Source organism: Schistocerca piceifrons, chromosome 9 (genome assembly GCF_021461385.2).
Source record: "Schistocerca piceifrons isolate TAMUIC-IGC-003096 chromosome 9, iqSchPice1.1, whole genome shotgun sequence".
Lineage (NCBI taxonomy): Eukaryota > Metazoa > Arthropoda > Insecta > Orthoptera > Acrididae > Schistocerca > Schistocerca piceifrons.
In genome coordinates this window covers 35,757,296-35,766,223 of record NC_060146.1, presented here as the reverse complement: position 1 = coordinate 35,766,223, position 8,928 = coordinate 35,757,296, and positions in this window count along the sequence as shown.

Genomic DNA, 8,928 nt, shown 5'->3' with positions numbered 1-8,928 from the left:
AGGGATTGTGGTGTCAGTCATTGTGTTTTTCCTATGAGTTTTGAATGTGCATTTGTTGTTGTGTCTTGTACTATGTAGGTCCAGGAAGTTGATGGTTTTATTTTGCTCATGTTCCACTGTAAATTTGATTTTGTCATGTAGCTTATTGAAGTAATTTAGAATGTCTGTGAAGTCTTTGGCATCCTCTTTAGCTAACAGTAGTGTGTCATTTACATATCTCCCATAAAATTCAATTTTCTTTAGGCAGGGTTCTTGGTTGTTAAGTAACTTTTCCTCTAAGTGATTTATGTATATGTCAGCTAATGTACCAGATATACATGATCCCATTACTAGGCCATCTGGTTGTTTATAAATGTTGCCATTAAAAGTGAAGTAGTACCAGCTGCATGGCCTGCTAGTTCACCGGATCTCAACCCGTGCGGTTTCTGGTTATGGAGCCATCTCAAAAGTATCATCTAAGCATAGCCCATTCCAGATGTGGAACACCGGAGCAGCGTATTCCTGCAGCCCTTGACACTGTTCGTACGTAGGCTGGCCAATGTGAACGTGTGAGACAGAACGTGCTACGGCGTGTAGGTGCGTGCTTTGAGGCACATGGAAACCATTTTCAACCCATACTGCAACTGTGGCTGCATGGTACAGGGCGCATTAGACCGCAGTCTCTGTAACAATGTATGTTTCTATCCATTGTCTCTAGCACGGAAACCAAGCACTTCCGGCGTGAATTCATTAGACCTTTTTTGTTCCGTGTCGGTGAAAAAAAATCACGCTGTATCACTGTTCGCCTCGATGAGCAATTAATGCACAACCTTCAGTGTGGTTGGACTTTTACGTTCGACCTCCAGCGGTAATCTAAAATTAGTGAGCACAGAGTAAATGGTCGGCGACTGGTGATACGTGGCGCTAGTTGGGAGTGTGGATCGGTCACAGAGCATCCCGAGATAGTCCGCGCAATTACAGTAAACACTGTGTCCAGCTGGAAATGGAAATGCCGTGTGGTTAGGGCCTCCCGTTGGATAAGCCAGGCCGGCCGCGGTGGTCGTGCGGTTCTAGGCACTGCAGTGCGGAGCCGCGGGACTGCTACGGTCGCAGGTTCGAATCCTGCCTCGGGCATGGATGTGTGTGATGTCGTTAGGTTAGTTAGGTTTAAGTAATTCTAAGTTCTAGGGGACTGATGACCTCAGAAGTCCCATAGTGCTCAGAGCCATTTGAACCATTTTTTTTTTTTTTTTTTTTTTTTTTTTTGATAAGCCGGTCGCCAGGTGCACGTCTTTCGAATCGACGCCACCTCGGCGACTTGCGTGTCGATGGGGATGCAATGATCATGATAACGACAACACAACACCCAGTCGTTGAGCGGAGAAAAAGCCCGACCCAGCCGGGAATTGAACCCGGGCCATTAGGTATGACATTCCGTCGCGCTGACAACTCAGCTACCAGGGGCGGACACTGTGTCCAGATGACATAACGGTTAACGCAACTGCCTAGTAAGCAGGTGATTCCCGGTTGGAGTCCCGGCCTGGCACACATTTTCACTCATTTCTGATTCTGCATAAAGTCGCGATGCAGCTGATATCATTAGTTCCTTTCCCTTTCTTTCTACCCCAGTACCTACTGTATACATAACATTTTATTTCGATTTAATCTCAATTAATGTGTGTGATTGTCTAATGTTTACATATTTCTTCATTGAAGTTTTATTAGTAAAGAAGACCTTGCTATTCACTATATACATAAATCACCTTGTGGATGACATCGGAAGTTCACTGAGACTTTTAGCAGATGATGCTGTGGTGTATCGAGAGGTTGTAACAATGGAAAATTGTACTGAAATGCAGGAGGATCTGCAGCGAATTGACGCATGGTGCAGGGAATGGCAATTCAATCTCAATGTAGACAAGTGTAATGTGCTGCGAATACATAGAAAGAAAGATCCTTTATCATTTAGCTACAATATAGCAGGTCAGCAACTGGAAGCAGTTAATTCCATAAATTATCTGGGAGTACGCATTAGGAGTGATTTAAAATGGAATCATCATATAAAGTTGATCGTCGGTAAAGCAGATGCCAGACTGAGATTCATTGGAAGAATCCTAAGGAAATGCAATCCGAAAACAAAGGAAGTAGGTTACAGTACACTTGTTCGCCCACTGCTTGAATACTGCTCACCGGTGTGGGATCCGTACCAGATAGCGTTGATAGAAGAGAGGGAGAAGATCCAACGGAGAGCAGCGCGCTTCGTTACAGGATCATTTAGTAATCGCGAAAGCGTTACGGAGATGATAAACTCCAGTGGATTAGTTTGCAAGAGAGACGCTCAGTAGCTCACTACGGGCTTTTGTTGAAGTTTCGAGAACATACCTTCACCGAGGAGTCGAGCAGTATATTGCTCCCTCCTACGTATATCTCGCTAAGAGAACGTGAGGATAAAATCAGGGAGATTAGAGCCCACACAGAGGCATACGACAATCTTTCTTTCCACGAACAATGCGAGACTGGAATAGAAGGGAGAACCGATGAGGTACCCTCCGCCACACACCGTCAGGTGGCTTGCGGAGTATGGATGTAGATGTAGAAGACGTCGAAAATTTATTTTCACGGCCCCCCCAAAACATTGAGGGTATCTGAGTTAGCAAATAAATCTACAATGTGCTGAAATTAATATTTTTTTTTTCTTACACTAATGCCATTACGCTGACACGGAATTTTAGAAACCTGGAATACAAAAATAATCAGAATAACTGCAAAAAATTACTGCCCAAAGTATGTAGGAGTAACCTCATCTACATTGAGCAGGCGAGGTAGATTACACAGTGATTCTTATTAAGAACTTGCGTCTGGGTGGTGTTTGTTACAACACTGTGTTATGTCTTGTGCGAGAAGCTGAAAAGTATATCAGTATTTGTCGCATGTTGCCTAGCAGGACTGTGGTTTACTTTCCTGTGATATTGCTACTCGCGTTGTCAAGGTGGTACGACAGTGTGAGGGTGTAGAATTAGACCCAATTAAATTTGAGAAATTGTCTCATAAACATTAGAGTGCAGCGTTTCTGCAGTTCGTTTCTAAACAGCCTTTTCTGGGACCGACTGACTATAAAAGTTGAACGAAGCGATCCGTGGCATTCTTGTTGATTACGCCTTTACGAATATCATAAGATAAAATCTCCCCGTGAAATTTTCACATCATCGTTTCTTTAAACTCTTAATGTAAACAAACTATTTGGCTAGTTTTTACGCTGCCATTGTTTTAACGGCAAAAATATCAAATTTTAAAACAACAATAATGTCACTTAAAAGTAGCGGCACCTAGTGGTTGGTTGTCAGAACTTAATGTCACCCTTGTGAACGCAGTTCTCTGTTAGTCTCATTTGATTTACACGGTTCGGTAAATGCGAATACTTTAACATGATTACCTCAGTGAATAGAGCCTTAAAGGTCATTGCGCGTTTTCAAAAGACTTGTAGGAGATAAAGTATTAGAAGTAAAATCTACGACCGGACAATACGAGAGGCTACACTCGACGTACTTAGCCACGTCACACAATTTTAGATGCAAGGCACGGTTGGCTTGGTGTACAATAAAACAGTGAAAATTAAACTATTAGCAGGCAGAGTCTTTAGGTTGACTAGAAGATGTCAGGATACGAATCCAGAACACAAAGCGCATTTAGAAGGCTTGAATAAAATCAGTTTGCCGTACTTGCCGGTACTCTTAGGATTAAACCATCATTTCATATTATACTCATCACTGTTACGCGGTCTCGGTCATGGAGACATTCTCATGTGTCTCTAATACATATCAAATATAACGTCGCTACATATTATAAATTAAGGTCCCCAGCTAAGTGTTCCTATTTGTTTGTCACTGCGAATCGCAGGAAGTACACTATGTGATCAAAAGTATCCGGACACCCCAAAAACATACGATTTTCATATTAGGTGCACTGTGCTGCCCCCTACTGCCAGGTACTCCATATCAGCGATCTCAGTAGTCACCAGACGCTGTGAGAAAGCGGAATGGGGCGCTCTGCGGAGCTCACGGACTTATAACGTGGTCGGGTGATTGGGTGTGACTTGTGTCATACGCCTGTACGCGAGATTTACAAACTTCTAAACATCGCTAGGTCCGCTGTTACCGATGTGATAGTGAAGTGAACACGTGAAGGGACACGTACAGCACTAAAGCGTACAGGCCGACCTCGTCTGTTGACTGACAGAGACCGCCGACAGTTGAAGAGGGTCCTCATGTGTAATAGGCAGACATCTATCCAGACCATCACACGGGAATTCCAAACTGCATCAGGATCCATTGAAAGTACTATGACAGTAAGGCGGGAGGTGAGAAAACTTGGATTTCATGGTCGAGCGGCTGCTCATAAGCCACACATCACGCCGGTAAATGCCAAACGACGCCTCACTTGGTGTAAGGAGCGTAAACATTGGACAACTGAACAGTGGAGAAACGTTGTGTGGAGTGGCGAATCACGGTACACAATGTGGCGATCCGATGGCAGGGTGTGGGTATATGCCGAATGCCCGCTGATCGTCTTCTGCCAGCGTATGTAGTGCCAACAGAGAAATTCGGAAGCGGTGGTGTTATGGTATAGTCGTGCTTTTCATGGAGGAGGCTTGCACCCCTTGTTGTTTTGCGTGGCACTATGACAGCATAGGACTACACTGATGTTTTAAGCACCTTCTTACTTCCCTCTGTTGAAGAGCAATTCGGGCATGGCGATTGCATCTTTCAACACGTTCGAGCACTTGTTTATAATGCACGGCCTGTGGCGGAGTGATTACACAAAACTAACATCCCTTTAATGGACTGGCCTGCACAGAATTCTGACCTGAATCCTATAGGACACCTCTGGGAAGCTGTGGAACGCTGACTTCGTGCCAGGCCTCACCGACCGACATCGATACCTCTCCTCAGTGCAGCATTCAGTGAAGAATGGGCTGCCATTCCCCAAGAAACCTTCCAGCACCTGACTGAACGTTTGCCTGCGAGAGTGGAAGCTGTCATCAAGGCTAAGGGTGGGCCAACACTATATCCAGCATTACCGATAGATTGCATCACGAACTTGTAAGTCATTTTCAGCGAGGTGCCCGGACACTTTTGATCACATAGTGTACGTCGTCGTTTTGATACGGTTTTCACTAACTAATTCAGGGAAAGGTTGGAGTGTATAAATTATTACCGCAGATTTTCGCTGCGCCAGCAACTCATTCGGTCCTAAATACGTGGCGCTAACCGTGTGAAGCTGCAGCCATTCTGAGCAATGGTCCCCTTTCTACAACGTTTTGAAACTCGAATTATGAATACACTGCGCTTAGTGCTACTCGTTCAAAGCTGCGGTGGGTCGCCAGTAATTAAAATAAAAAAAATATATAAAGCAGTCATTTGTTGTTTCACCAACAGAATAAAAAATAGGTTTACAAAATATAGCTCGTTAAACGCACATACTTGGGTATTGGTCTACGTCACGCAATCTTTGCTTCTAAGTGCAGTTAGCCCGATATTCCACAAAATTAAACACCAGTAATGCAAGTGTACGGAAAGTGAGACTACGATACAGTACGATGTTTAACTACTCTACAGTCTTTGGAGCTATAGTCCAGAAATGCAGTTAAACATTGTACTGTATCGAAGTCCCACTTTCGCTATAGACACAATTTTTAAGCCGGCCGCGGTGGCCGATCGGTTCTAGGCGCTTCAGTCCGGAACAGTGCGGCTGCTACGGTCGCAGGTTCGAATCCTGCCTCGGACATGGATGTGTGTGATGTCCTTAGGTTAGTTAGGTTTAAATAGTTCTAAGTTCTAGGGGACTGATGACCTCAGCTGTTAAGTCCCACAGTGCTCAGAGCCATTTGAATTTGAACACAATTTTTAAATTTACTTAAGTTGTGTTTAAATTTACTGTACACAACCCAACCGTGCTTTTTGTCTAAAATTATGTGACGTAGTTAATGAGATCGGCTGTAACCTGTCGCATTGTCCTGTCGTAGTTTTTACTTCCCATATTTAATCTCCCCGAAGTCAGTCGAACATCACACAATACAGACAGCAAAAAATCTCAATCAGAGTTATATGTTGTCTGCTGTCTACAAAAATTGTTGATTGAGTGATAACATTAATTTCAGTTTACAGATTTGCAGGTTCGACTCTGTGCAGCACGCGAAGGAAAACGTAATAATATCCGTAGAGCAGTGATAGAGTGTGTGATAAGTGAACTTCTACCATATCTGTCGTCTATTGCACTCATTAAGTTGCCACTGAGCGGTACAGAACTTCGTCGGCCGGTGTGACCGAGCGGTTCTAGGCGCTTCAGTCTGGAACCGCGCGACCGCTACGGTCGCAGGTTCGAATCCTGCAGCGGGCATGGATGTGTGTGACGTCCTTAGGTTAGTTAGGTTTAAGTAGTTCTAAGTTCTAGGGGACTGATGACCTCAGCTGTTAAGTCCCATAGTGCTCAGAGCCATTTGAACCATTTTTTACAGAACTTCTACATACCGTTCAAAAATATTAAATCAAATTCTACTACTTCATATCCGTAAATAATTCACCTGCCTTTCGTTGTACGTCGAATAAACCCCTCCAGCAAAATAAGTTTTCGTCTCCTCTATAAAAGTTAATATATTCAAATCCAGAGCTTCAGTAAACATTTATTGGTGTCGTAAGCTTTCTACATTAAAACGAACAAAATTATCTGATAAAATGAAATACACTCAGTTCAGTACCATTAACACAGAGTTAGAAAGCAGTCTAATAATTCCGTTACAACACACTCTGGTGCGAAAGATGTTATCGTTTGACAGCTGAAACGACATTAGCGCTCCAAGCGGTGAAAAAGCAGATAATCGCATGCGTCGTAAGGATAATGTTCGTTTTTAATTACTTTCTACTTCATTAACGGAATAATTGTTATATTCTTGCGTTCCATGCATTAATACGTTACCCAGAGACAAGAATTATCGTGAAATGCGTGTGGAAACACACGAATCACACTAGTTCAATAACATAAGCTACATCTCGCTCTTGGAAAAATACTTTTGAGTATGTCTATATCTGCAGCTTATTCCGCTGAAAGAAAGAGCATGTAAATATATTTAATACATGAGAAGCATATACTTCTGTTGTTGTCTGTTGTTATTATCATAGGCACTTTCTTTGACACTTAAAATTTTGCACTTCAGTCAACACAACACAATATTTTATAGATGCAATTACCTTTACTTCAAAAGCGAATGTGTTGAAGATTCTTACCGTTTGTCGCTCAGATTTGGCAACAATTGTAGAATTTGTTTTTCTTGTGTTGCGAAACAGTTTTATTGCTTTTGACGATTTATTATCACGTATGTGTGGTTTTCCTGCTAGCTACAAGTGTGTGGCTTATTTGATACGTTAAATAATGTATGCCTTACATTCCACACGTTTACTATGTTCCACATTCACTGATTTGGCTGCAAGTGTAGCGAACAAAACTCTGCTTTGATGGATAGGTATACCACGTCTTTCTGCAAAAGGTAACGTCTTCTGCTGTTTACTACCAATTTTTTGTTTTTAAAGGAAAACAATATTTTTTAGTAAACGTCTGTATGTTACAAGAGAATCGTAAATGAACTGTCCTCTAAAGCACCGTTTTGTATCTCCCAGGGTCCTCAGGAAACTAAATAACCACAAACGTGGTTAATTTTTTAGTTATTGTCGACTTTTATGGCATTACATACTCCTTATTGTAAAACTATGTTACAAATAAATATAAACGTTAGTATTCGCACTCATCCGACATCGCATTCAGAAGTGTCGCTTGCTGGCCGCTTGGGGCGCTGCTATCGCTGGGGTAACAAAAACCAAACGGAGTGTCGCGGCCGTTAAGCCTGGTTCACACACTCATCTAATATGGCGCCACAGGATGTGGCTTGCTGTAGTGGTTTTGTGTACTATCGTTCACACAGGACGTCACAAATTCTACGTAATTGCACAGCTTTCAATAAGGCATCAACTGAAATCATATGGGCGGCTACGGACGTTATGGTGCATGTTATAACCTTCGAGCAGTGACAAGAGTTAAGTACAAGGAAGACGAAACCCAAATGCTGGACCCGAAAACAAATTTCGGACAGAAATAAACCAGGGGACACAAACACATTTATAAAGGAAATAGCATGCAGAGACGAAAATGCTGTCTGCAACAGCAAACCAACGTGCAGAGACGCTACTCTTCCAAAATTTTAGAATCTTATTGTATTCGTTGATATAGACATTCCGAATAACTAACTTTAGGTTTAACAGCTGCCACATCACACTCTCGGGCTATGTCCAGCGTATAATCCACAATTTATACAGTGCTTGGTCTCACAAATCACGAAGTTTATACGACTCGCTTTTTTGCTTACATATATTAAGTTTATTCAATTACTCATTCAAAAATCTTTTAAGACTGTGGGATATGTCATTGCCTTCCAAATACTGCGCGCGCTCACACACACACACACACACACACACACACACACACACACATACACACTGTTTGCTGCAAGAAATCAGAAATCAAATATAGGTTGCTGCTCTTGTAGTTGTACAAGCTGCAAAAGTGTACCTGCTGACCATTTTTTTCACGTTTTTTTTCAAAAATAAAAAAGAAACACACTAAAATCAAATGGAGTATGACAACAATTACTTCACGATAACGGCGACAGAATGCTCGTGTTTCGAATTACTGCCACCAGGGAGCAGTGGTGGTAAGAAAGTGGCGCAACGAAATCCAATCAAGCTGGACTTCTTGTGGCGTGACAAAAGTTGCGTCCATTAAGCTGCGTCAATAAACTATGGGAGTTCACTCATGGAACTGCAATGTAATAGCAGTAGGCCACTAGCTGTGTCGACACTTTCATTGCATTTGTGAACTCGGCTTTAGACTGTGATAAAAGTC